This window comes from Ranitomeya imitator, chromosome 8 (genome assembly GCF_032444005.1).
Source record: "Ranitomeya imitator isolate aRanImi1 chromosome 8, aRanImi1.pri, whole genome shotgun sequence".
NCBI classification, from domain to species: Eukaryota; Metazoa; Chordata; class Amphibia; order Anura; family Dendrobatidae; genus Ranitomeya; species Ranitomeya imitator.
In genome coordinates this window covers 184,589,358-184,615,555 of record NC_091289.1, presented here as the reverse complement: position 1 = coordinate 184,615,555, position 26,198 = coordinate 184,589,358, and the positions used below count along the sequence as shown (strand labels likewise).

General features: G+C 43.4%; 1 protein-coding gene across 7 annotated transcripts in view; it reads left to right on the top strand.

The window, feature by feature from the left end:
* Positions 1–26,198, top strand: part of DAB1 (DAB adaptor protein 1) — a 769,394-nt gene that overhangs the window by 400,105 nt on the left and 343,091 nt on the right. For 4 of the 7 annotated variants that reach the window (XM_069738100.1, XM_069738102.1, XM_069738105.1 and 1 more), the window contains exon 3: positions 22,036–22,098. The exons of the other annotated variants lie outside the window; for them this stretch is intronic. The gene's annotated coding sequence lies outside the window, so the exon portion shown is untranslated. The remainder of the gene's footprint in view (positions 1–22,035; positions 22,099–26,198) is intronic. 7 annotated transcript variants of the gene reach the window in all.

The following is a 26,198-nucleotide window of genomic DNA, read 5'->3' as shown; positions in this document are numbered from 1 at the left end:
CCATATTAATGTGTAAAATAAAGAATTAAAATAAAAAATATTGATATACTTACCTCTCCGGAGGCCCCTGGACATCACCGCTGGTAACCGGCAGCCTTCTTTGCTTAAAATGAGCGTGTTCCATGACGTCACGGCTTCTGATTGGTCGCGTGCCGCTCATGTGACCGCCACGCGACCAATCACAAGCCGTGACGTCATGGAAGGTCCTAAACGCGCTCATTTTAATCAAAGAAGGCTGCCGGTTACCAGCGGTGATGTCCAGGGGCCTCCGGAGAGGTGAGCATATCAATATTTTTTATTTTAATTCTTTATTTTACACATTAATATGGATCCGATACCGATTCCCGATACCACAAAAGTATCGGAACTCGGTATCGGAATTCCGATACCGCAAGTATCGGCCGATACCCAATACTTGCGGTATCGGAATGCTCAACACTAATACCGACGACTCTTAAATGTGCTGTGCTGCAAACTACTGGCCAATGTGTATATGAAAGTCATTATTCTCCTCACAACAAGCTGCCATAGTAATGGCTGGGAGGAGCCTCCAGCTCTGGGCTCACAAACTTCATGAGGTAAATTCCCAGCTCAGGGCTCACAGACTTCCAGAGGTAACTCCCAGCTCAGGACTCTCACACTTCCTGAGGTAACTTCCAGCTCAGGACTCTCACACTTCCTGAGGTAACTTCCAGCTCAGGACTCTCACACTTTCTGAGGTAATTCCCAGCTCAGGGCTCACACACTTCCTGAGGTAACTCCCAGCTCAGGGCTCTCACACTCTTTGAGGTAACTCCCAGCTCAGGGCTCACACACTTCCTGAGGTAACTCCCAGCTCAGGGCTCACAGACTTCCTGAGGTAACTTCCAGCTCAGGACTCTCACACTTCCTGAGGTAACTTCCAGCTCAGGACTCTCACACTTTCTGAGGTAACTGCCAGCTCAGGAATCTCACACTTTCTGAGGTAACTCCCAGCTCAGGACTCTCACACTTTCTGAGGTAACTCCCAGCTCAGGACTCTCACACTTCCGGAGCTAACTCCCAGCTCAGGTCTCACACACTTCCTGAGGTAACTCCCAGCTCAGGTGTCACACACTTCTGGAGGTAACTCCCAGCTCAGGACTCACACACTTTCTGAGGTAACTTCCAACTCAGGACTCACACACTTTCTGAGGTAACTCCCAGCTCAGGACACACACTTTCTGAGGTAACTTCCAACTCAGGACTCACACACTTCCTGAGGTAACTCCCAGCTCAGGGCTCTCACACTCTTTGAGGTAACTCCCAGCTCAGGGCTCACACACTTCCTGAGGTAACTCCCAGCTCAGGGCTCACACACTTCCTGAGGTAACTCCCAGCTCAGGACTCTCACACTTCCTGAGGTAACTTCCAGCTCAGGACTCTCACACTTTCTGAGGTAACTGCCAGCTCAGGAATCTCACACTTTCTGAGGTAACTCCCAGCTCAGGACTCTCACACTTCCGGAGCTAACTCCCAGCTCAGGTCTCACACACTTCCTGAGGTAACTCCCAGCTCAGGTGTCACACACTTCTGGAGGTAACTCCCAGCTCAGGACTCACACACTTTCTGAGGTAACTTCCAACTTAGGACTCACACACTTTCTGAGGTAATTCCCAGCTCAGGGCTCACACACTTCCTGAGGTAACTCCCAGCTCAGGGCTCTCACACTCTTTGAGGTAACTCCCAGCTCAGGGCTCACACACTTCCTGAGATAACTCCCAGCTCAGGGCTCACACACTTCCTGAGGTAACTCCCAGCTCAGGGCTCACACACTTCCTGAGGTAACTCCCAGCTCAGGGCTCTCACACTCTTTGAGGTAACTCCCAGCACAGGGCTCACACACTTCCTGAGGTAACTCCCAGCTCAGGGCTCACACACTTCCTGAGATAACTCCCAGCTCAGGGCTCACACACTTTCTGAGGTAACTCCCAGCTCAGGACTCACACACTTTCTGAGGTAAGTCCCAGCTCAGGGCTCACACACTTCCTGAGATAACTCCCAGCTCAGGGCTCACACACTTTCTGAGGTAACTCCCAGCTCAGGACTCACACACTTTCTGAGGTAACTCCCAGCTCAGGGCTCACACACTTCCTGAGATAACTCCCAGCTCAGGGCTCACACACTTCCTGAGGTAACTCCCAGCTCAGGGCTCTCACACTCTTTGAGGTAACTCCCAGCTCAGGGACCACACACTTCCTGAGGTAACTCCCAGCTCAGGGCTCACACACTTCCTGAGATAACTCCCAGCTCAGGGCTCACACACACTTTCTGAGGTAAGTCCCAGCTCAGGGCTCTCACACACTTCCTGAGATAACTCCCAGCTCAGGGCTCACACACTTCCTGAGATAACTCCCAGCTCAGGGCTCACACACTTTCTGAGGTAACTCCCAGCTCAGGGCTCACACACTTCCTGAGGTAACTCCCAGCTCAGGGCTCTCACACTCTTTGAGGTAACTCCCAGCTCAGGGCTCACACACTTCCTGAGATAACTCCCAGCTCAGGGCTCACACACTTTCTGAGGTAACTCCCAGCTCAGGGCTCACACACTTCCTGAGATAACACCCAGCTCAGGACTCACACACTTTCTGAGGTAAGTCCCAGCTCAGGGCTCTCACACACTTCCTGAGATAACTCCCAGCTCAGGGCTCACACACTTCCTGAGATAACTCCCAGCTCAGGGCTCACACACTTCCTGAGGTAACTCCCAGCTCAGGGCTCACACACTTCCTGAGGTAACTCCCAGCTCAGGGATCACACAGGCTTCCTGAGGTAAATTACCAGCTCAGGACTCACACATTTCCTGAGGTAACTCCCAGAACAGGGCTCTCACACTCCCTGATGTAACTTCCAGCTCAGGTTCAAGCTGCCTGAGGGAACAAACACTGCTGCTCCCATCATAGTTTTCCATGTGAGTCCACGTTGAGGGGACATCTTTCTCCACATAATCTCCACAAAGGAGTGAAGTCATCCTGTCAGGAGAGATAACGCTGCACATGTGCTCTCCTCCATGCTGGTTATCCTGTTTGCTTCTAGCCAGGACCAGATCCACGTGGCTGCCACACCACCGACTTTGTATAACCTACCCCCTGCGATAGGGAACGGTAGGCTCAAAAGCATAAGTACTTCCACACTTTAGTGTGTTTCCACAGAGAGCCAATCTGTGAAGGTCCCTCCATCAGTGTAATATTTCTTTGACTGCGCATAGCATTTCCTCTAATAGCAAGTGGAGAGAACTCTGCTCCAGCCGTCCTGAGAGGCCATAACCTCGCTTGTCTCACGAGGAGAGAATCATTACTTCCATATGCACAATACACTGTGAACTTTGCCTTTAAGAGAGAGACTGTACCCAACTACTGCTACAGGAGTGCCCCTGGGGATCTTATACCATCCACAAGTCCCACCTCCCACTATTGACAATTATGGATACGAGGGAAGTGTTGAGGGGTCCAGGGACCCATTTCAGCTACCATGATATCATTATGTGCTGCCAGTGGGGCTACATGTCCCAGCTGGCCCTTCTGCAATTTCTGGCACCTCCCCAGTGGCCCACCACAATATCACACATGATGAGCTTAGGTACACTGACTTAGTATCACACATATTTGGCTTAGATGCATAGACTAAGCACCTCACGTCTTCCCGAAGATTATTCTATAATTGTCAATACCATTATATGATGAGTGCTGTAGTATATGCATTGTGTATGATGGTCCCGTCCCCGTACATAAAGCCGCAGCTTGGTATTTGGGGTACGTCCATCACCCATGTTGTTAGGATCTTGATTTTAGCGCCGTTGATTAGTAAATGACGCGGCTGGTGGATTACAAGGATTATTGCCGTACGGTGGACGTCTACTGTCACACATTCAACCCTTCCTGTCCAGTATGGCGCCTGCCAACCATTAGTTATGTGGCGTAGGGGAATGGAGGACCGGAAGTAAATGTTGCCCAATCACCAGACGGGCCTGTCTTACTTCCACCCCTCTCCTGTTGTTACATTTTATCCACGTCGTTTCTCTTTGCTTCTTCTCTCTTCCATAAAATGTCACGTTGTAACCTACAGGACATAAATCCCGTCCTCTGTAATGTGTTTATTTATCCTCAGCAATAATGAGAATCCCATTAAACATTAGATCCGGAAAATGCCAAAGGAAATGTTAATGGTATTGACCAAGACAAGCAGCCCATGAAATGCGGTAATGGTTATTCCATTTATGTAAGGCTGTAACCTACGGCCATGAACTATAAAATCGGTTCTGCAGTCTCTTAAATCTCACAAATTCCTATAGAAATGGGAATATGTCCTAAAATCTTTTCTCCTTACATCCCAGATTACAACCGGAATGGGATCATATAGATAAGTAATGCACAACAAGAACTTTCAAATTTATTTAGCTTGCATCCCCCACCAATCCTAAAACGAGTGCCACCGCTCGATTAATCTCCGATGCTCACCCATCTTATAGACTATTAATGGCACGCATGGACGCTGCTGCGTTCTCAAGGGGCTTTGCAAAGCTCATTCTCCAGATCTGTGGTTGGACCCCCCGTGACCAGCAAGTTATCGCGTGTCCCTTGGATATGCCTCACGACGTCCACCATCTTGGAACCTCCACCAATATTCTCAGCAGACGTAAATTCACAGGTTTCTAGAGATCTCCCCAATATGTTACTGGCAAATTATTTCAATCCAGATAACAAATTCTGTTCGCGGGCAGGGTCCTCTCTCCTCCTGTACCAGTTGTGACTTGTATTGTTCAAGATTTTTGTACTTATTTTTATTATGTATACCCCTCCTCACATGTAAAGCGCCATTGAATAAATGGCGCTATAATAATAAATAATAACAATAATAATAATTTGGTCAAAATAAAATTTCTTGCAAATCAAATGTCCCCTGAAAAAAACCGTTAATAAGGCTATGAGGTCTCCGCAGACCCCCTAAATCATTATAAATAGGGGGGAGGGGAGGGGTTAAAAATAATTTTAAAAATTCCCACCGCTCCCTTTCCATTCCTCCGCTCCATCCAGTCTTATCTTCTGCCACTGACTAGTACTCATTTCGTCAGATAAATAACGCCCCACCTGACCGGAGGAGGCCCCGTCAGCACCAGAAGGTCCAAAGACCAAAGGAAACAAACTGAAAACAGGTCGAGAGCTGCAGGACCGATGACTGGTGAAAATAAATATTTTTAAGCAGAGAATCAAGTACAGGCGCTAGATGCATCATGGCTGGGCCAAACATTTAGCTGCACCTTCTCACCTAATTATCTGCCCACATCTTTGATTGACAGCTTGACAGAACCAAAGAAGGGCAGAGATCTATAGAAACTAAGCAGGAGGGAAGGTGTAGCTAAATCTTTGGCCACGCCATGATGCACCGAGTGCCTGTACTTGGTCTGAACAGTCATTCTGTGCTCATAGTTTCTCTTTAAAAGAATCCAATATACTGACCCCCAGAATTTGTGCTTTTAGGCTGAATTTTTGTGTTAAATCCAAAAATTTCAGATTCCAACAAATCTGACATTTGTAACAAATTGATTGACTCGTGTCTAAAGTTTAGCTTCCTCTCTGATGCGCGGCTCTTGGACTGCTATTTGTTCAGTTAGGCACTGTTACCAGTGTATGGAGGTGTTATTATAGTTGCATCGTTTTGCACTTTTATTTAGGCACAATATTAACTTTATTAATGGTATCAATTTGACGGTTTTATTTCCCGCAACATTGGCCTTTTTTTTTTTTGCACTTTTTTTTTCATTTTTGGAAAGATATTTCTAATTCTCAAATACTTTGCAGAGAGCTGTAAGCCATCGACTTTCAGTGTCAACGAGCTGAGTAAAGGCTTCTGCTCGATATACATCATGGTATTACAAAGCATCAGCAGATATACTGCAAGTAAGGCTTAGTATGTCAATACGTTGGTGCAAAGGTCAAATGCAAGACGACAAAGCGAGACGAGACCAGAGACCTCGAATGTCTGACCTGCAGCCAACCATTCCTCTCCACTTGCTCATATCTTCAGATGTTTCCACTTTCCAAACACCATTTGCCATATCTTCTGCCTTCAGGTTCCTTTCTGCTGAACATCAATGGTTGGTTCCTTGTGGTAATGAGATGATTTACAATTTTATGGGACATCATGCTCTTCTCGACACCGATGCACTCGCCCGAACAAAAGACCCCCTCGGTTATCCGAGATCTGCATCCCATTATTGGCCACTGAGATGGATTTCAATTGACTTCTATACAACCGAGTGTTTGTTAGGATTTTGCCAAAAGGAAAATTAATAATTTCCCGGACTTAATGAAAGAATACACTGTTGGTCATAAACCGCGAATCATGAACATTCAGATTGGGCCGAAGGTTAATCAAATAGGAATTTTTCAATTACTTTTTATCTTGATAAAGACCCGGGCAGAGTTTGCTCTGGCTTCGCAGACAGTAGACCTGGTGATATTCAGTAGCTTTCAACAATGTATCAGACTCCGATAGAAAGTCTCATTCATCCGAGCACAATTCCAGAGCACTGAGCCACAATGGGATCAGCTTTGCTGGATGAGAAGCCACTGAGATGTAACAGACCGAAATCCTTTGCAACCCAATCAGTGCAGGTTATCGCGTGTAGACACTTTTTCTTTACCATTTTCTGTGACACAGTCCAGTCCCTCAAGAATGACCTACACGACTTATCTTCAGAAGAACAAGTCTGGTACATGATGGACTTATTATGACCTTTGTATATACTGATGGGATTAGAGATGTGCTCATTTTGCAACTGTTTGCTATACAACATAAATTAAAGTCTATGTAAATCATTCATCAGACTTTCTTTTATTCATTGGCATCCTAAATAGAAAATTAAGCATCTTTCTCAATAGTTTTCATTAATACTTTTCTACCATTTGCTGCTGCGGAATGTCTTTAAGTCCTTTATTTAGAAAAGTGCTTTGCAAAAATGTCACAAATCCATCAAAGCTCGTTTGACAGCTCTCTAGGATTAACTCTCTCTTTTTCTTCAGCATTAATGATAGAAGCAGGGAGGGATCTCCACAGATCTCCATGGCATTGACAGAGTAGAAAGTATCTACAGTCTCAGAGAGGGCAGAGGAAACCGACAAATAAGGAAGAAAGACCATAAAGAGGAAATGAGTGCAGGATAGAAGCTGTGATGATAGAAGATAGTGAAGGGAGCAGTACTATGGTGACATGCAGAGCTCAAATCCAGGCTATATTACTGGTAGAGATACACATAGCTTACATCCAGTCTATATTACTGGGAGACACACGGACCTCACATCCAGCCTATATTACTGGGAGAAACATACAGACCTCACATCCAGTCAATATTACTAGGACAGATGCACAGATCTCACATCCAGCCTATATTACTGGGAGAGACACACAGACCTCACATCCAGCCTATATTACTGGGAGAGACACTCATACCTCACATCCAGCCTATATTACTAGGAGAGACACAGACACCTCACATCCAGCTATTACTGAGAGAGACACACAGACCTCACATCCAGCCTATATTACTAGTAGAGACACACAGAGCTCACATCCAGCCTATATTACTAGGAGAGACACACAGAGCTCACGTTCAGCCTATATTACTAGGAGAGACACACAGAGCTCACGTTCAGCCTATATTACTGGGAGAAACATACAGACCTCACATCCAGTCAATATTACTAGGACAGATGCACAGATCTCACATCCAGCCTATATTACTGGGAGAGACACACAGACCTCACATCCAGCCTATATTACTGGGAAAGACACTCATACCTCACATCCAGCCTATATTACTAGGAGAGACACAGACACCTCACATCCAGCTATTACTGAGAGAGACACACAGACCTCACATCCAGCCTATATTACTAGTAGAGACACACAGAGCTCACATCCAGCCTATATTACTAGGAGAGACACACAGAGCTCACGTTCAGCCTATATTAATGGTAGAGACACGCAGACCACACATCCAGCCTATATTACTGGAAGAGACACACAGACCTCACATCCAGCCTATATTACTGGAAGAGACACACAGACCTCACATCCAGCCTATACAGGTCCTTCTCAAAAAATTAGCATATAGTGTTAAATTTCATTATTTACCATAATGTAATGATTACAATTAAACTTTCATATATTATAGATTCATTATCCACCAACTGAAATTTGTCAGGTCTTTTATTGTTTTAATACTGATGATTTTGGCATACAACTCCTGATAACCCAAAAAACCTGTCTCAATAAATTAGCATATCAAGAAAAGGTTCTCTAAACGACCTATTACCCTAATTTTCTGAATCAACTAATTAACTCTAAACACATGCAAAAGATACCTGAGGCTTTTATAAACTCCCTGCCTGGTTCATTACTCAAAACCCCCATCATGGGTAAGACTAGCGACCTGACAGATGTCAAGAAGGCCATCATTGACACCCTCAAGCAAGAGGGTAAGACCCAGAAAGAAATTTCTCAAGAAATAGGCTGTTCCCAGAGTGCTGTATCAAGTCACCTCAATGGTAAGTCTGTTGGAAGGAAACAATGTGGCAGAAAACGCTGTACAACGAGAAGAGGAGACCGGACCCTGAGGAAGATTGTGGAGAAGGACCGATTCCAGACCTTGGGGAACCTGAGGAAGCAGTGGACTGAGTCTGGTGTGGAAACATCCAGAGCCACCGTGCACAGGCGTGTGCAGGAAATGGGCTACAGGTGCCGCATTCCCCAGGTAAAGCCACTTTTGAACCATAAACAGCGGCAGAGGCGCCTGACCTGGGCTACAGAGAAGCAGCACTGGACTGTTGCTAAGTGGTCCCAAGTACTTTTTTCTGATGAAAGCAAATTTTGCATGTCATTCGGAAATCAAGGTGCCAGAGTCTGGAGGAAGACTGGGGAGAAGGAAATGCCAAAATGCCTGAAGTCCAGTGTCAAGTACCCACAGTCAGTGATGGTGTGGGGTGCCATGTCAGCTGCTGGTGTTGGTCCACTGTGTTTCATCAAGGGCAGGGTCAATGCAGCTAGCTATCAGGAGATTTTGGAGCACTTCATGCTTCCATCGGCTGAAATGCTTTATGGAGATGAAGATTTCATTTTTCAGCACGACCTGGCACCTGCTCACAGTGCCAAAACCACTGGTAAATGGTTTACTGACCATGGTATTACTGTGCTCAATTGGCCTGCCAACTCTCCTGACCTGAACCCCATAGAGAATCTGTGGGACATTGTGAAGAGAAAGTTGAGAGACGCAAGACCCAACACTCTGGATGAGCTTAAGGCCGCTATTGAAGCATCCTGGGCCTCCATAACATCTCAGCAGTGTCACAGGCTGATTGCCTCCATGCCACGCCGCATTGAAGCAGTCATTTCTGCCAAAGAATTCCCGACCAAGTATTGAGTGCATAACTGAACATTATTATTTGATGGTTTTTTTGTTTGTTATTAAAAAACACTTTTATTTGATTGGATGGGTGAAATATGCTAATTTATTGAGACAGGTTTTTTGGGTTATCAGGAGTTGTATGCCAAAATCATCAGTATTAAAACAATAAAAGACCTGACAAATTTCAGTTGGTGGATAATGAATCTATAATATATGAAAGTTTAATTGTAATCATTACATTATGGTAAATAATGAAATTTAACACTATATGCTAATTTTTTGAGAAGGACCTGTATTACTGGGAGAGACACACAGAGCTCACATCCAGCCTATATTACTGGGAGAGACACACAGATACCTCACATCCAGCCTATATTACTGGGAGAGACACGCAGACCTCACATCTAGCCTATATTACTGGGAGAGACACGCAGACCTCACATCCAGCCTATATTACTGGAAGAGACACACAGAGCTCACATTCAGCCTATATTACTGGGAGGGACACACAGATCTCACATCCAGCCTATATTACTGGGAGGGACACACAGATCTCACATCCAGCCTATATTACTGGGATAGACACGCAGACCTCACTTCCAGCCTATATTACTGGGAGAGATATACAGACCTCACATCCAGCCTATATTACTAGTAGAGACACACAGATCACACATCCAGCCTATATTACTAGGAGAGACATACAGACCTCACATCCAGCCTATATTACTAGGAGAGACACATAGACCTCACATCCAGCCTATATTACTGGGAAAGACACACATACCTCACATCCAGCCTATATTACTAGGAGAGACACACAGACCTCACATCCAGCCTATATTACTAGGAGAGACACTCCCACAAGAGAGAAATCTGAGATTTGAGAGTCAAAGTGAATGAAGGAATGAAAATTGCAAACTGAAACTTCATGCAAACTTATTAACTAAAAGTAACAATGCATATACTGTAGAAAAATCAATTTGACTGTGTCAAAGGTGTCCATAGAGAGAGGCAGATAAATTTCCTTCAAGTAGAGTTTGGGGACAGAGCATGTTTTGGAAATGTTTTTCTGCTTTGGTGACTCCATTGAAATTTGTAATCTTTTAACTGAAATGTGATGTGTCTGTATAGACATGCAAATTGTCTCTACAGAGAGGAAGACGACTAAAACTCTACCGCCAACTATAGTAAGTATCAATCCTAACAGTCAATATCGACTCTCCAACGAGCCTTGTCACATGACTTAGGATAAAAGCCAAAACTAAAATCTCAATTTGCAGACACTCTGTTTCGGGGTACTGCCCCTCGTCAGTGCAAAGTGTGAGATCTGGTTTGGCTGTGTGAGAGGCGTTTGACTTGGACTCAAAGGGTGACTTTTTTCCTCGTGGAGAGTGACATGTCATGCCTGACATGCCAAGGTGCAGAGACTTTTAATCCTTGCAATTCTCCTCTGCTTTAAAGTCTCCTCACCTTGGCATTTCAGGCTTGACATGTCAGTCTTTGCAAGGAGAATTGTTACCCCTTGGATCCTCTATAGACATGATGACATACGGTTAGGAAAATAACAGTACTCAAGGGTCTCACTAATGTGACCCCCAGCAATCACAATAAAAAAGTGGAAGCAAAATTAGAAAACAGTAGTTCCACTTTTTCCACTAACAGTGCCACGTTACTTTTTTTCTGGGATAGAAACTGGTTGACTACAGACTATTTTTAGTAAAAACATAAGGTATCACAAACTTACAGATCGCCCCCGTCAAATGCCGCAGCGTCTTCCCCCCCGGCAGTGGCGCTGACAAAACACAAGAATGATTGATTGAAACTTCTAAGGGCCAATTAGGTCAGATGCCTGGCCAAGAACAGGAGCCGATCAGCTGCCCAATCAAGGGGCATGTTGGAACGTTATATTTTTGGGGACATTACCGTATTGTACAATATCGTTTGCTTCTCTGCGTGGTGACATGGCTGACTTCATCACCATTCTCCTGATCAATCTATGGAGGCCCCAACCGGTTTAATCCCCGAACTGCCAGACTTGTTTTATTGTTTCCCTTGAAACTGGTTGACCGCATGAAGTCTCACCTGTCTTCGTCTGACATTGTATTAGGATCAGATTTTGTCCTTTTGCCGATTTTTTTTTTTTTTTTTTTTTTTTTGGTGTGTTTTTATTTAGATTACTTCACGTCTCTGTAGCTACTCCATGGACACAACCTAGGGGGCCCGGTGGTGAAGTCCAGATCCCTGCATGGGGGTTAAAAAGCCTAAACTAGGAAGCCTCCGAGAAGAGACTTTAGCACCAATCCTGACTATGGAAGTCGGTTTGATCTGACAAATTAGACTCAGGACACATCCAAACAGAGCCTACAGGACACAACGTACCGGAGGACTTTTATAGAACCTCTGCCATTTTGTTTTCGTAATTATCCAAGGTCATCTCTCCGACCTTGACTTCTGGTCATCGGTGGCACATTTATGGTTGATCTCCCACCAATGTCTATGTATAGAAAACTTATTTCATGGTATGCTACATCTATGAGCCGCGAAGGTGTTAGGCCATTTTGGGGCATAGTCAATCCAACATGGAGAACCCTGGAACTCTCGTTGATTCCTTCTAAGACCTTGTGCTTGACGTGACAAGTGAGATACAATTTGCACAGTGGAGATGCATAATGGATATGAATGAGCAGAGAGACAGTGAACAATTCAGCCTTAATCAGTTCCTCTTAACATGAACAATGGCTGCGAGATCCGTGTGGAGCTGGTGGAGAACGTTCCCAAAGTCCCTCATAATTCACCCCGTTTCCTTTACAGTGACACAAATGATGTGTCTATCACGGTAAATCCTGACTCTTACAGCTAATATCAGTATTTAAAGGAGGCATTAGCCGCGCCGGCTGCCACCGAATCCTCCGCGTTTGGAGAAAGCCGGGCGATTTACATTAGCATTAACTCTGCTAATGTAATGTGACTCCGAGTTAATTCAATGTATGAATATTAGTTCTATCAGCCATTCATTGCCTCAAGCTTTCACATTAATGACAGTAAAAACTATTGCGGAAAGTCCAAACGTCCAATTTGCTTAGTGCTTTGTCTTTGAGTTTGCCACAAACATAAAGCGATATTTCTAGAAGCAGCAAAAATTTGCCTAACTTTCTGCAAAGAGCGTGAAAAAAAAAAAATGAAACGAAAAGTGCCTGAAGTGACGGAATAAAATGTATGGAGCTAAGGATGATAATAATAATATTACATGGAGTGGACCCGTCGCCATCTTTTCCCTATGACGCCTTCATGGTGGAGTCAATTTTTTGGGGGGGAGTTCAATCTTTATCTTTTTAGATATTTGACTGTAAGGGGGATTAAAGCCCCTAAATCATTTCTGCTAACCTTGTGATTGACTGATGTAAACTCTAAGACAATGATGTGGAGGGTCCCAGTTTGGAAAAGGAGCCGCCAAAAAGATAAATTGTGTTTTAAAGCGTTTATATGTACCCTATTAGTATTTAATGACGTTAGACAGGGGGATTCTGGATTTTGAGGGAAGTGCCACCAACAAGCTGAAGCTCTGTATTTAATGGATGACCGTTCCTGTGTGTTTTCATAGGAAAAGACCCCTTTAATAGTGGGGCGTCCTCTTCTCTAGAATCTTCATCTAAGGTCAAAATAAGCATATTTAAAAGAGATTATTTGTCTCTGGAGGACTCAGCACATTTTGCGTGCTACATGGATTTGCCCATTGATTTCAGTGTGATACGTGTAATGCTTCAGTTCACCTGTGGAGGCACTGCAGGATAATTGAACTCTTGCTGCCGAGTACTCTCATACATTACAGTTAATCCCTGGGGGTCCTGGCAGCGGAGCGACCTGGAAACTGTCTATCTTCAAGGGGTCGCTTCATTAAAATGCGATTGATCTGATTTTAAAGGGCATGAACCCAACAACCCCTTTAACTGTGGTTGAATCTTGGCATTTTGATATAAACAAAATAGTTTCTAATGCTAACGATTCAGTATTTGCATGTCAGTAAATGAGTGGTGAATCTGGATAGTGGAGAGGATGGGACAGCTCAGCAAAAGAGATAGGCAGAGAATGCCGTAACCACGCAAACTAAACACTACAGATGGTGTGACAGCTCGGCACCGAGGAACGGTTACCATTCATTTACCGTATCCGTGTACGATGAGGTCACATTGATATCACTATGACAGTGTGTTTGCGTTCAAATTTTAAGTGGGCTGGCTACAGTCCTAGGAGACCTCAGAGTGTTACACCCATCTTGCGGTTTTGGGATTCACAAACCGATAAGCAATAAATGAAACTTTTTCAAGTTTTTTTTCAAGAAAATTTGATGAAACTGATAAATTCAAATTTAAAAAAATTGCTGATCCCTAGTTATACGCCGGTCGTGAGCTGCTCAGCTTGAGCCGTAGGCAGCGGCTGCGGTCGTTTTTACGGATCTCGCTTTTTTTGCTGCAGTCGTTTAGTGCTCCTGCCACCTGTCTAATCACTGTGTGAATGACCCAACGTAACACTTAATGAAGCTCTTATGCATCTGGCCTTCATCTTTCACGTACTTAGATAATTTGCGACAAGAGTCAGCGCCTCTCGTTCACGACACAATTATGCAAATATTAGTCATTCTCTACTGAGAGTACAAAATATTGAATGTGTTTTTTTTTTAACTTTATAAATGTTAATATATACTTTGTATTAATCTATATATATAATTGTCTAAGGGTTTTTCCGTCTGTCTGTCTGTCTGTCTGTCTGTCCTGGAAATCCCGGCTCCTGGCGGCCTCGACCAATCAGAGACCGGCACAGCATCGACGTAGAAATCCCGCGTCTCTGATTGGTCGAGGCCGCCAGGCCTCGACCAATCAGCAACGGGCACAGCGACGATGATCTCATAATGGTTGCCATGGCGACGATGTCATAAAGGTTGCCTCGACCAATCAGCGACGAGCACAGTCTGCCGCGAATTCTGGAATCATCATTGTCCATATACTACGGGGATATGCATATTCTAGAATACCCGAGGCGTTAGAATCGGGCCACAATCTAGTCTATGTATATAATTGTCTAAGGGTTTTTCCGTCTGTCTGTCTGTCTGTCTGTCTGTCCTGGAAATCCCGGCTCTCTGATTGGTCGAGGCCGGCACAGCATCGACGTAGAAATCCCACGTCTCTGATTGGTCGAGGCCTGGCGGCCTCGACCAATCAGCAACGGGCACAGCGACGATGATGTCATAAAGGACGTAGACATCCTGCGTCTGATTGGTCGAGGCCGCCAGGCCTCGACCAATCAGCAACGGGCACAGCGACGATGATGTCATAATGGTTGCCATGGCGACGATGATGTCATAAAGGTTGCCTCGACCAATCAGCGACGGGCACAGTCTGCCACGAATTCTGGAATCATCATTGTCCATATACTACGGGGGCATGCATATTCTAGAATACCCGATGCGTTAGAATCGGGCCACAATCTAGCGTAGGCCTGGCGGCCTTGACCAGAGACCGGCACAGCATCGACGTAGAAATCCCGCGTCTCTGATTGGTCGAGGCCGCCAGGCCTCGACCAATCAGCAACGGGCACAGCGACGATGATGTCATAAAGGACGTAGACATCTCACGTTTCTGATTCAGCGACGGGCACAGTATCGATGTAGATGTCATAATGGTTGCCATGGCGACGATGATGTCATAAAGGTTGCCTCGACCAATCAGCGACGGGCACAGTGTGCCGCGAATTCTGGAATCATCATTGTCCATATACTACGGGGACATGCATATTCTAGAATACCCGATGCGTTAGACCAATCAGAGACCGGCACAGCATCGACGTAGAAATCCCGCGTCTCTGATTGGTCGAGGCCGCGAGGCCTCGACCAATCAGCAAAGGGCACAGCGACGATGATGTCATAAAGGATGTAGAAATCCCGCGTCTGATTGGTCGAGGCCGCCAGGCGGCCTCGACCAATCAGCAACGGGCACAGCGACGATGATGTCATAAAGGACGTAGACATCTCACGTTTCTGATTCAGCGACGGGCATAGTATCGACGTAGATGTCATAATGGTTGCCATGGCGACGATGATGTCATAAAAGTTGCCTCGACCAATCAGCGACGGGCACAGTGTGCCGCGAATTCTGGAATCATCATTGTCCATATACTACGGGGACATGCATATTCTAGAATACCCGATGCGTTAGAATCGGGCCACAATCTAGTAGGATATAAATATGAGATTGATACAGCGTTGGTCTTTTCCACCGCTGTGTAAATGTTCAAAAACCTCCTAACTCAAAAAATGGTCTACAGTGCTATAATAAGACAAGGAGGGGGGAGATAAAGCTGCAGTATATCTTCTGAGACTGCGTGCTGTGAGAGGGGAGAGGGAGCTGCAGAAGGAGATGACTAAATGGGTGAGAGCATAAGGCAAAGCTCTGATATTCCACCAGGATGGACCTGGCCTGGAAGGATCATGAGATAAAATTCACAATAAGATAGATGAATGTACAAAAATCTGATGCTCAGACCCAGGACAGAGCCTTGTGTCCCCACCTGAAACTTTCTTCCAAATGGATGTGCAGCCATATATGACCACTCTTTGGGTCCAATCACTGAGCCAGTTATGAATCCGCCTAACCGTAGATTTGTCAATCCCATACTTTGTCATTTTTTTTCAATAAGGGTAGTATGAGATACTTTATTATGTGATGTGACTGAGGGAGATTCATGTGTCTTCATGGAAACCAGTCTAATCTGTAGGATAAACTAGATCCAGGCATCTGAGCAATGTTCTACTAGGCAGATAAATGAGGTCAGATATAACGCTGCTGAGGCTAGTTTCGTAGGGTTACAGAATTTTATGAAGTTTATTAAATATTCCATTTGGAAGTTACAAAAACAGAAAGAAACAGAACAGGCCCTACTGTTTACATCAAGTTATCATGTTAAGTATATGTTAATATCATTTTGCTAGTTTTTTTTCCGTACTGTATTACTATCTATAAGTAAAGAATAGCAAAAAACATTTTCAAATTTTCACAGTGGCCACTAGGCCTAATATCACACTCCTTCTTCCTGTAGCAGCGATACTCTCGATCAAACTCTGAATGCACATAAGTATAAACTGGGCATGCTCCAATCTGGCTAAAGGGGAAGGAGGAGGTGAGCTGTGACATCACCTATTGTAAATGGGCAATATGTATAGGGGCAGTATTATAGTAGTTATATTCTTGTACATAGGGACAGTATTATAGTAGTCTTGTACATAGGGGCAGTATTATAGTAGTTATATTCTTGTACATAGGAGCAGTATTATAGTAGTTATATTCTTGTACATAGGAGCAGTATTATAGTAGTTATATTCTTGTACATAAGAGCAGTATTATAGTAGTTATATTCTTGTACATAGGGGCAGTATTATAGTAGTTATATTCTTGTACATAGGGGCAGTATTATAGTAGTTATATTCTTGTACGTAGGGGCAGTATTATAGGAGTTATATTCTTGTACATAGAGGCAGTATTATAGAAGTTATATTCTTGTACATAGGAGCAGTATTATAGTAGTTATATTCTTGTACATAGGGGCAGTATTATAGTAGTTATATTCTTGTACATAAGAGCAGTATTATAGTAGTTATATTCTTGTACATAGGGGCAGTATTATAGTAGTTATATTCTTGTACATAGGGGCAGTATTATAGTAGTTATATTCTTGTGCATATGGGCAGTATTATAGTAGTTATATTCTTGTACATAAGAGCAGTATTATAGTAGTTATATTCTTGTACATAGGGGCAGTATTATAGTAGTTATATTCTTGTACATAAGAGCAGTATTATAGTAGTTATATTCTTGTACATAGGGGCAGTATTATAGTAGTTATATTCTTGTACATAAGGGCAGTATTATAGTAGTTATATTCTTGTACATAGGGGCAGTATTATAGTAGTTATATTCTTGTACATAAGGGCAGTATTATAGTAGTTATATTCTTGTACATAGGGGCAGTATTATAGTAGTTATATTCTTGTACATAAGGGCAGTATTATAGTAGTTATATTCTTGTACATAGGGGCAGTATTATAGTAGTTATATTCTTGTACGTAGGGGCAGTATTATAGGAGTTATATTCTTGTACATAGAGGCAGTATTATAGAAGTTATATTCTTGTACGTAGGAGCAGTATTATAGTAGTTATATTCTTGTACATAGGGGCAGTATTATAGTAGTTATATTCTTGTACATAGGGGCAGTATTATAGGAGTTATATTCTTGTACATAGAGGCAGTATTATAGAAGTTATATTCTTGTACATAGGAGCAGTATTATAGTAGTTATATTCTTGTACATAGGGGCAGTATTATAGTAGTTATATTCTTGTACATAAGAGCAGTATTATAGTAGTTATATTCTTGTACATAGGGGCAGTATTATAGTAGTTATATTCTTGTTCATAAGAGCAGTATTATCTATATATATAATTGTCTAAGGGTTTTTCCGTCTGTCTGTCTGTCTGTCTTTCTGTCTGTCTGTCTGTCTGTCTGTCTGTCTGTCCTGGAAATCCCGGCTCTCTGATTGGTCGAGGCCGCCAGGCCTCGACCAATCAGAGACCGGCACAGCATCGACGTAGAAATCCCGCGTCTCTGATTGGTCGAGGCCGCCAGGCCTCGACCTATCAGCAACGGGCACAGCGACGATGATGTCATAAAGGACGTAGAAATCCCGCGTCTGATTGGTCGAGGCCGCCAGGCCTCGACCAATCAGCAACGGGCACAGCGATGATGATGTCATAAAGGACATAGACATCTCACGTTTCTGATTCAGCGACGGGCACAGTATCGACGTAGATGTCATAATGGTTGCCATGGCGACGATGATGTCATAAAGGTTGCCTCGACCAATCAGCGCGTCTCTGATTGGTCGAGGCCGCCAGGCGACGGGCACAGCATGGCGACGATGATGTCATAAAGGTTGCCTCGACCAATCAGCGACAAGCACAGTCTGCCGCGAATTCGCCTCGACCAATCAGCGATGGGCACAGTATCGACGGAGATGTCATCATGGTTGCCATGGCGATGATGATGTCATAAAGGTTGCCTCGACCAATCAGCGACGGGCACAGTCTGCCGCGAATTCTGGAATCATCATTGTCCATATACTACGGGGACATGCATATTCTAGAATACCCGATGCGTTAGAATCGGGCCACAATCTAGTAGTAGTTATATTCTTGTACATAGGGGCAGTATTATAGTAGTTATATTCTTGTACATAGGAGCAGTATTATAGTAATTATATTCTTGTACATAGGAGCAGTATTATAGTAGTTATATTCTTGTACATAGGGGCAGTATTATAGTAGTTATATTCTTGTACATAGGGGCAGTATTATAGTAGTTATATTCTTGTACATAGGGGCAGTATTATAGTAGTTATATTCTTGTACATAAGGGCAGTATTATAGTAGTTATATTCTTGTACATAGGAGGCAGTATTATAGTAGTTATATTCTTGTACATAGGGGCAGTATTATAGTAGTTATATTCTTGTACATAAGGGCAGTATTATAGTAGTTATATTCTTGTACATAGGAGCAGTATTATAGTAGTTATATTCTTGTACATAAGGGCAGTATTATAGTAGTTATATTCTTGTACATAGGGGCAGTATTATAGTAGTTATATTCTTGTACATAAGGGCAGTATTATAGTAGTTATATTCTTGTACATAGGGACAGTATTATAGTAGTTATATTCTTGTACAAGGGGGGCAGTATTGTAGTATTTTCATTTCTGTCTATAGGGACAGTTGCCAACGGAGCCAAATTTTCCCAAGACAAAAAGATAGTAAAATCTGTAAAATGCTGTGAATGTTTCAGTGGATGATTTAACGTTCCTAATTCTAGTCTCTCATCCGTCCTTCAAGCCCCCTAATCCCGCACATCTTACCTGCTGACAGATCACTTCATCCTCCCACCCAACTGTGTAAAATGGACTTTAGGGTCTCTAAAAAAAAGTGTGATAAAATGACTTATGGGATCTAAGTCCATCTAATTACCCTTTATTCTAAATGTACAATTCATCTTTTATTGCTCTTACAACCGAATCCTCATTTTACGAGGTTGAGGAAGTAGCGGAACATAATTTTTCATTTTATTATCTGTCTTGAGCTGAGAATTTTCTAACCTGCGGTGATTTAAGGCTCCTTGAGAGAAGCAGTATTGATAACTTTTCCTGAAAATGTATCTAGAAGTTATTTCTTGTATGGAGTAATTTTTTATTTAGTGACTTTTTGTGATGTTGTAATATTTGAAGTATCTGTTGAAAGAACACTGTGGGTTAATCTGAACTTGTCATATATTTGTGCCGTTCTGCTGTAAAACAGCATGGAATTATCAGATTGATACAATAATTGGAAAAGATTCCATACTACTTGTATGTAACTTATTTTAACTCTTGCACTTTCTGTCCGGTGGATGGACCCATACAGCGCGTGCATCATTCAGGGGAGGATGTAAATCACTAAACAGGACCGCCCCTGACTCCTAAGTGACAGCTTCCATGCATGTGCTGTTATAGGAGGAAAACCTGTTCCACTTGCCGCAGATACCGTCTGTGTTATACAGCCGGCATCTGCCGATAACAGCAGTGACTGGCGCTAGCTCTGATCACTGCTGTGTTTAGATTACGTTATGTCAGAGCGGGTTAGGGGTCAGCCTTGGAAAGGCGAGTATAATTTTTTACTATTTTTTTAACCTTTCCAAGCCATTCGTTTTAATATATTTTGGAGTGTGGAAAGACCTCAGATCATAATAAATGGCTTTTCAGTCCATTTCCCCAAAGGTTCTGTTCAAGGACCCCTGCTCTTCTCTATCTCCACCTTTGGCTCGGGAGAGCTCATACTTTCACGGCTTGCAGAGTCACCTCTATGCTGATGACACAAAGATCTACCTCTATGGAACCAACATCACCTCCCTACTAACCAGAATCTCACAATGTCTGTCCGCTATTACATCCTTCTTCTATGCTAGATTTCAAAAACTTAACATGTGTAAAACAGAATTCATCATCTTTTCCCCATCCTACTCAACCTCCCAACAGGCCTATCCATTAAAGTCAATGGCTGCCCCTTTTCCATAGTCCCACAAGCTCTCTGCCTCGGGGTAACTCTGGAATCTAATCTCTCCTTCACACCACACTTCCAAGCCCTTTCCACTTCTGCCGACTTGAACTCAAAAATATTTCCTGGATCTGCACATATGTTAATCAACAATCTGTAAAAACCCTAGTCCATGCCCTTATCATCTCCTACCTTGACTAGTGCCACCTTTTTCTTTGAGGTTTCCTCTTTAACACTCTTGCACCCCTCCAATCTATTCTAAACTCTGCTGTCCGACTAATCCACCTGTCCCCCCGCTATTCCCCGGCCTCTCCCCTCTGTCAATCCCTTCACTGGCTCCCCATTACCCAAAGACTCCACTACAAAACCCTAACCATGACGTACAAAGCCATCCACAACCTGTCTCCTCCATACATCTGTGACCTCGTCTCCCGGTACTTACCTACACGCAACCTCCGATCCTCACAAGATCTCCTTCTCTACTCCCCTCTTATCTCCTCTTCCCACAATCGTATACAAGATTTCTCTCGCATATCACCCCTACTCTGGAACCCTCTACCACAACACATCAGACTCTCACCGACCATCGAAACCTTCCAGAAAGAACCTGAAGACCCACCTCTTCCGACAAGCCTACAACCTGCAGTAACCACCGATCGACCAAACCGCTGCACGACCAGCTCTACCCTCACCTACTGTATTCTCACCCATCCCTTGTAGATTGTGAGCCTTCGCGGGCAGGGTCCTCTCTCCTCCTGTATCCTCACCCATCCCTTGTAGATTGTGAGCCCTCGCGGGCAGGGTCCTCTCTCCTCCTGTACCAGTTGTGACTTGTATTGTTTAAGATTATTGTACTTGTTTATATTATATATACTCCTCCTCACATGTAAAGCGCCATGGAATAAATAGTGCAATAATAAAGAATAATAATAATAATAGTAAATTAGATTTTTTTTGTGCCAATTTTAACCTTCCATTCAATTTGTAGCAAACCTGTCTGAAATGTATTTTAGGAGACTCCTTCATCTCCAATGGGAAATTCCATTGGTTCCGTAAACAGAGATGTGAAATGCCTGATTAGAATAGTGTGGTAGTCACTTACAATCACCAACGCTCCGTTTATTGTTTATGAGATTGCCGGAAATGGCCCCGCACATCGCTGAGCTATATTTGGCTGTCCCATAGACAATAAGTGGAGCGGAGGTCGATGTCCAACCCCGGCTTCATCCTAACAGGGCATTGTTTCTGGGGATTGGTGCAGTCGGACCCCAGCAGATATTCCCATCTGGTTGAAAACAACCTTTTTAATAGGGATAACATTTTGGTCGGGAATATATATATATATATATTACAATGTGATTTTTTTTTTATTCTAAAGAGCAAGAAATGGTAAAAATCTGTAAAGACATGATGTAATTTGCTCAGTATTGATGTGTTTGTATCTAGTCCTCCGCATTAATAACATTTCTTTCCTTTAACCAGTGAAGAAGTCATGGTGAGCGCGAAGCGGCTCTTCTTCTAGACGGAATGCGCGCTCTTCCCCTGGTATCCATTCTCCTTCTTTTCTTCTTCAACTGCAAATTACTTTTAGACACAATATTGCTTTTTTACTTATGTTTATTGATATTGACTTGCCGAGCCTGTGAGGCGATGTGGCGCATGTGCCCATTAAGGGGCGGCCGGGCAGTTTTAGTGCTTTCACGCTGAGCCAAATGTAGGGGAAGACGCCACATTAGCGAGGCTTTCCTGCAAAGATTCCTGCATTGATGCACGGGCTGCAACTAAGTATTAATAATGTCATAAAAAAATAAAGGGACATAATTAGGTTTTATGCTGATGCTAAATGACACGTTTCCATCATCAGCGCCGTCTGGGTGACAATCCATTAGACTCGGTGGGGCAGTGACCATCGCTTCTCCAGTAATAGTATGCACCCAAGAGCAGAGAATCAGCGTCACCTACCGGCAGAGCAATGGCCTCCAACCGAGGGCTCTCATACTGGTGCAAAACTACAACTCCTAGCATGCCAAGTCAACTGGATGCCATCAGGATCTGCCAGGAGTTGTAGTTTAGCAACAGCACTCAAGTTAGCGAAAAAAGTTACTGTCATTGAAAAATCCAGTATGATGGGTCAGAGATTTCCGAACTTTCAGTGTAAACCCATCATAGATGTCAATGGCATTTCCACTAGCACCATTGTTTCAATAAGTCCTTAACATGGGAGAACCCGTTCCATGGAGGATTGTCTGCTATCCTTGTAAGGGTTAACTTGCCTCAAAATATGGAAATACAAGGAGTTTACAGTAACCTTAATATTGCACATTGAGGTGTGACATAAGAGTGCACAATTTACTACTGCAATTATGTCTCTGATTGCACAGTAGCCGAATCCCACTCCCAGGGTCCGGGAAGCCGAGATCACGACTCCGTTCTATGTGAAGTTGGGCCGCGCAGGAAGAAGCAAAGTGATCAGTGAAAGTCAATGTGTGAGGGCATCTGAGCAATGTTCTGCAGTGAGGAAGACTGGAGCATGCACTTATCTTGTCCATTTGCATTGCGCTAGTTTCAGTGGCGCTCCTCTCCTGCGGAGGTACGTGGTGCGGACATCGCTGCACATGGATGTCCGCAATTTGCAGAGGTGACTGCTCCAACAATTGCAAGGTTAATCTGAACGTTGGTTTATTCCATTGCCATAACAAGATGTGGTTCACCAGATCAGTTCCTGGTTGTCTGCTTACCTTTTCCTGCACATTAACGCTCCGTGATACATAATTGACTTCAGTTATGAGATAACAGTTTGTTCCTTCAAATGAAAAACTAGAATATGTTCACAATGGCCATACAATGAAGCTTCATGATGTGTCAGCATCCAACTGAACATAACTGGAGGGAGGAGCATAATGAGCAATGCTGATTGGCTAATATCTAACAAGCCACTCCTCTCTTGTGTCCTTTTCAGTTGGATGCTGGCACAGAATGCCAGTACAGCTTTATACATACCGTATCTGTGAAATACAAGTGATGGCAGGTTAAACGGGTTGTCTACTTCCTGGACAACCTGTTTTTAAATAAAGTAATAGTAGTAAAATAAAAGATAAAGAAAATGCTCCCTTTTTGCACAGGTGCTGCTACAGCGTGGTTCTGTCAGGGTTCACATGCCATGGTTGTACCACGTGAGCCCTGCAGCCAATCAGTTGTTATTAGACTGTTGCGCTCTCACTTTTTCTGCTTATGAAACACAAGAGCCTAATAGCAGCTGCTGATTGGATGCCGGGCCCTGTTATACCCAACGCCAACATCGCTGGAAGGGAAGGTGAGCATATGTTTTGTATTGTTTTTTTTATTTACAGGGAAGACTAATTCATTTAAGGTAGTGGACAACCCCTTTAATACGGCCCCTAGTACATATAAGGCTGGCGCTGATCACATTTTACTGCCCTTTCTGACAATCTAGTATTCGGATTTTCAGCATACAGCTGTCGTCCTTAAGAAAATGCAGAAATATCAGTAAGAAATGTCAGTAAGAGCGTAACTCCGAACCAGTAATGTATCTATTATTATTCTGTAGCCGGATTGTGCCCATCAGAATCTCGCTGTCCGTGTCATCATTTACTTTGGCAGAAAGTGGCAGAGCTCCGCTGACAATGAAGCACCGAGGACGAGCAATAAAATCCATAGGTTTATTGAGGATCATTAAAATCCCGGGGAGTCACAGAACAGAATGCGGCAGAAGAATTACAAAAAGGAAAGTTGGATTTTATGTTTACTTCTCTAAGATACATTGTATCATTGGGCGACTCCCATAGCTGGCACTTGTAATGATGGCCAGAGATTAGGGAATCAGCCGGCTCTAGCCTTACAAATGCCACTTATCAGGGGAATTGGCACCGCGAAAGTCGGCCAAACGACTGGCAAGGGGCACTTGGAAATAAAGGGCTTAGATCTTGATGTATGTGGGAAGGGCCTGGAGAATGGAGGCAAACTGGAACCTACGCTTATTCATGCCAAAAACGAGGACCCTGTTCATCCTTTGCTTTAGGATTGTTTATTTTTCTCAAGAAAATGTAAGAGATGATACAAAATATTTGCATGATCCCTAGTCCATAGCTGCTGGAACAGAGTCCTTTTGTCTGTCTCCTACCTGCCAGAATTCTCAGTGCCTTTTTTATATTAGTAGTCCCCATGCATGTGTGATGTCACCAAGATGGCATTATGGTGGGACCAAGGATCCCAGCTGAAAGTAGGCTGTCCCCAGGGTCCTGGTCCGGCAGCCTTGGACTACAGACATGGCCGCTGGACCAGGGTAGTGCAAATGATTTTTTTTGGGTCATCTGTACATAATATCAATTCACAAAGGAGATGGAATGAGTTTTATATCCATAGAATAGGTGATTAGTAGGTTGTCGGACCGCTGAGACCATCAGCGATCCCCAGAAAAGGGGCCCAGTTGATATGAAGACACCACAACTCCAACCATCATCAACATAAAGTAGAACTCAACGCTTAAAAAAAAAGAAACTATTGAAAAAAAAGAACCTGTGGTCTCACTCCAATGCACGGCTGGTCACAAAAGACCAAGAAATCCTTGTATCGGGAGTTTAGAAACCCAACCCGGGAGGATACGAAAACCAACAATGTCAATGTTTTTCTGTCCTGCAGTGGTAAACCATAACTCTACATGCGGCTTTGCTATTTTCTGAGCGAGAACATGCATTTCTTGTCAAATCCGGTGTGTAAGAGAACAGAATATATCTTTAGGGATTTGTTCTGACTAAGAGAAAACTGCTGAGAAGTTGGAATCTCTTTTATTTCGGATTTGGACAATGTTTGTCCCTGTGTGCCGCTCTCACCAGAAACGTAATAAAATGCTGCTCTTGTTTGATTTGTTCCATAAATGCAGCACAGAGACGAGCGCTACTTTTCTTATTAAATCTCACAGATGTTCTCTAAGCTACTGTGTGCACCAAAGCCAATTGCCTCAACCCTCTGCTCAGCTTTAAGGGATTGAAAGCTTTACAGTATTGTGTCGTGAGAGGTTTACGAGACCAAAAAGAGGAGCAAATGACATGAAATAGCAATGAGATTGTCAAAGGAGCGCTAAGTAATGCTAAAGAAAATAACATCAAAGTAACAGAATACTGCCCCAAAGTATAAGTGATATAATACTGCCAACTAAGTACAAGAATATATCTTTTATAACACTGCCCCCTATGTGCAAGAATATACCGTAACTACTATAATACTGCTCCCTATGTACAAGAATATAACTACTATAATACTGCCCCATGTACAAGAATATAACTACTATAATACTGCCCCTATGTACATGAATATAACTACTATAATACTGCTCCCTATGTGCAAGAATATAACTACTATAATACTGCTCCCTATGTACAAGAATATAACTACTATAATACTGCCCCTATGTACAAGAATATAACTACTATAATACTGCCCCCTATGTACAAGAATATAACTACTATAATACTGCTCCTATGTACAAGAATATAACTACTATAATACTGCCCCTATGTACAAGAATATAACTACTATAATACTGCCCCCTATGTACAAGAATATAACTACTATAATACTGCCCCTATGTACAAGAATATAACTACTATAATACTGCCCCTATGTAC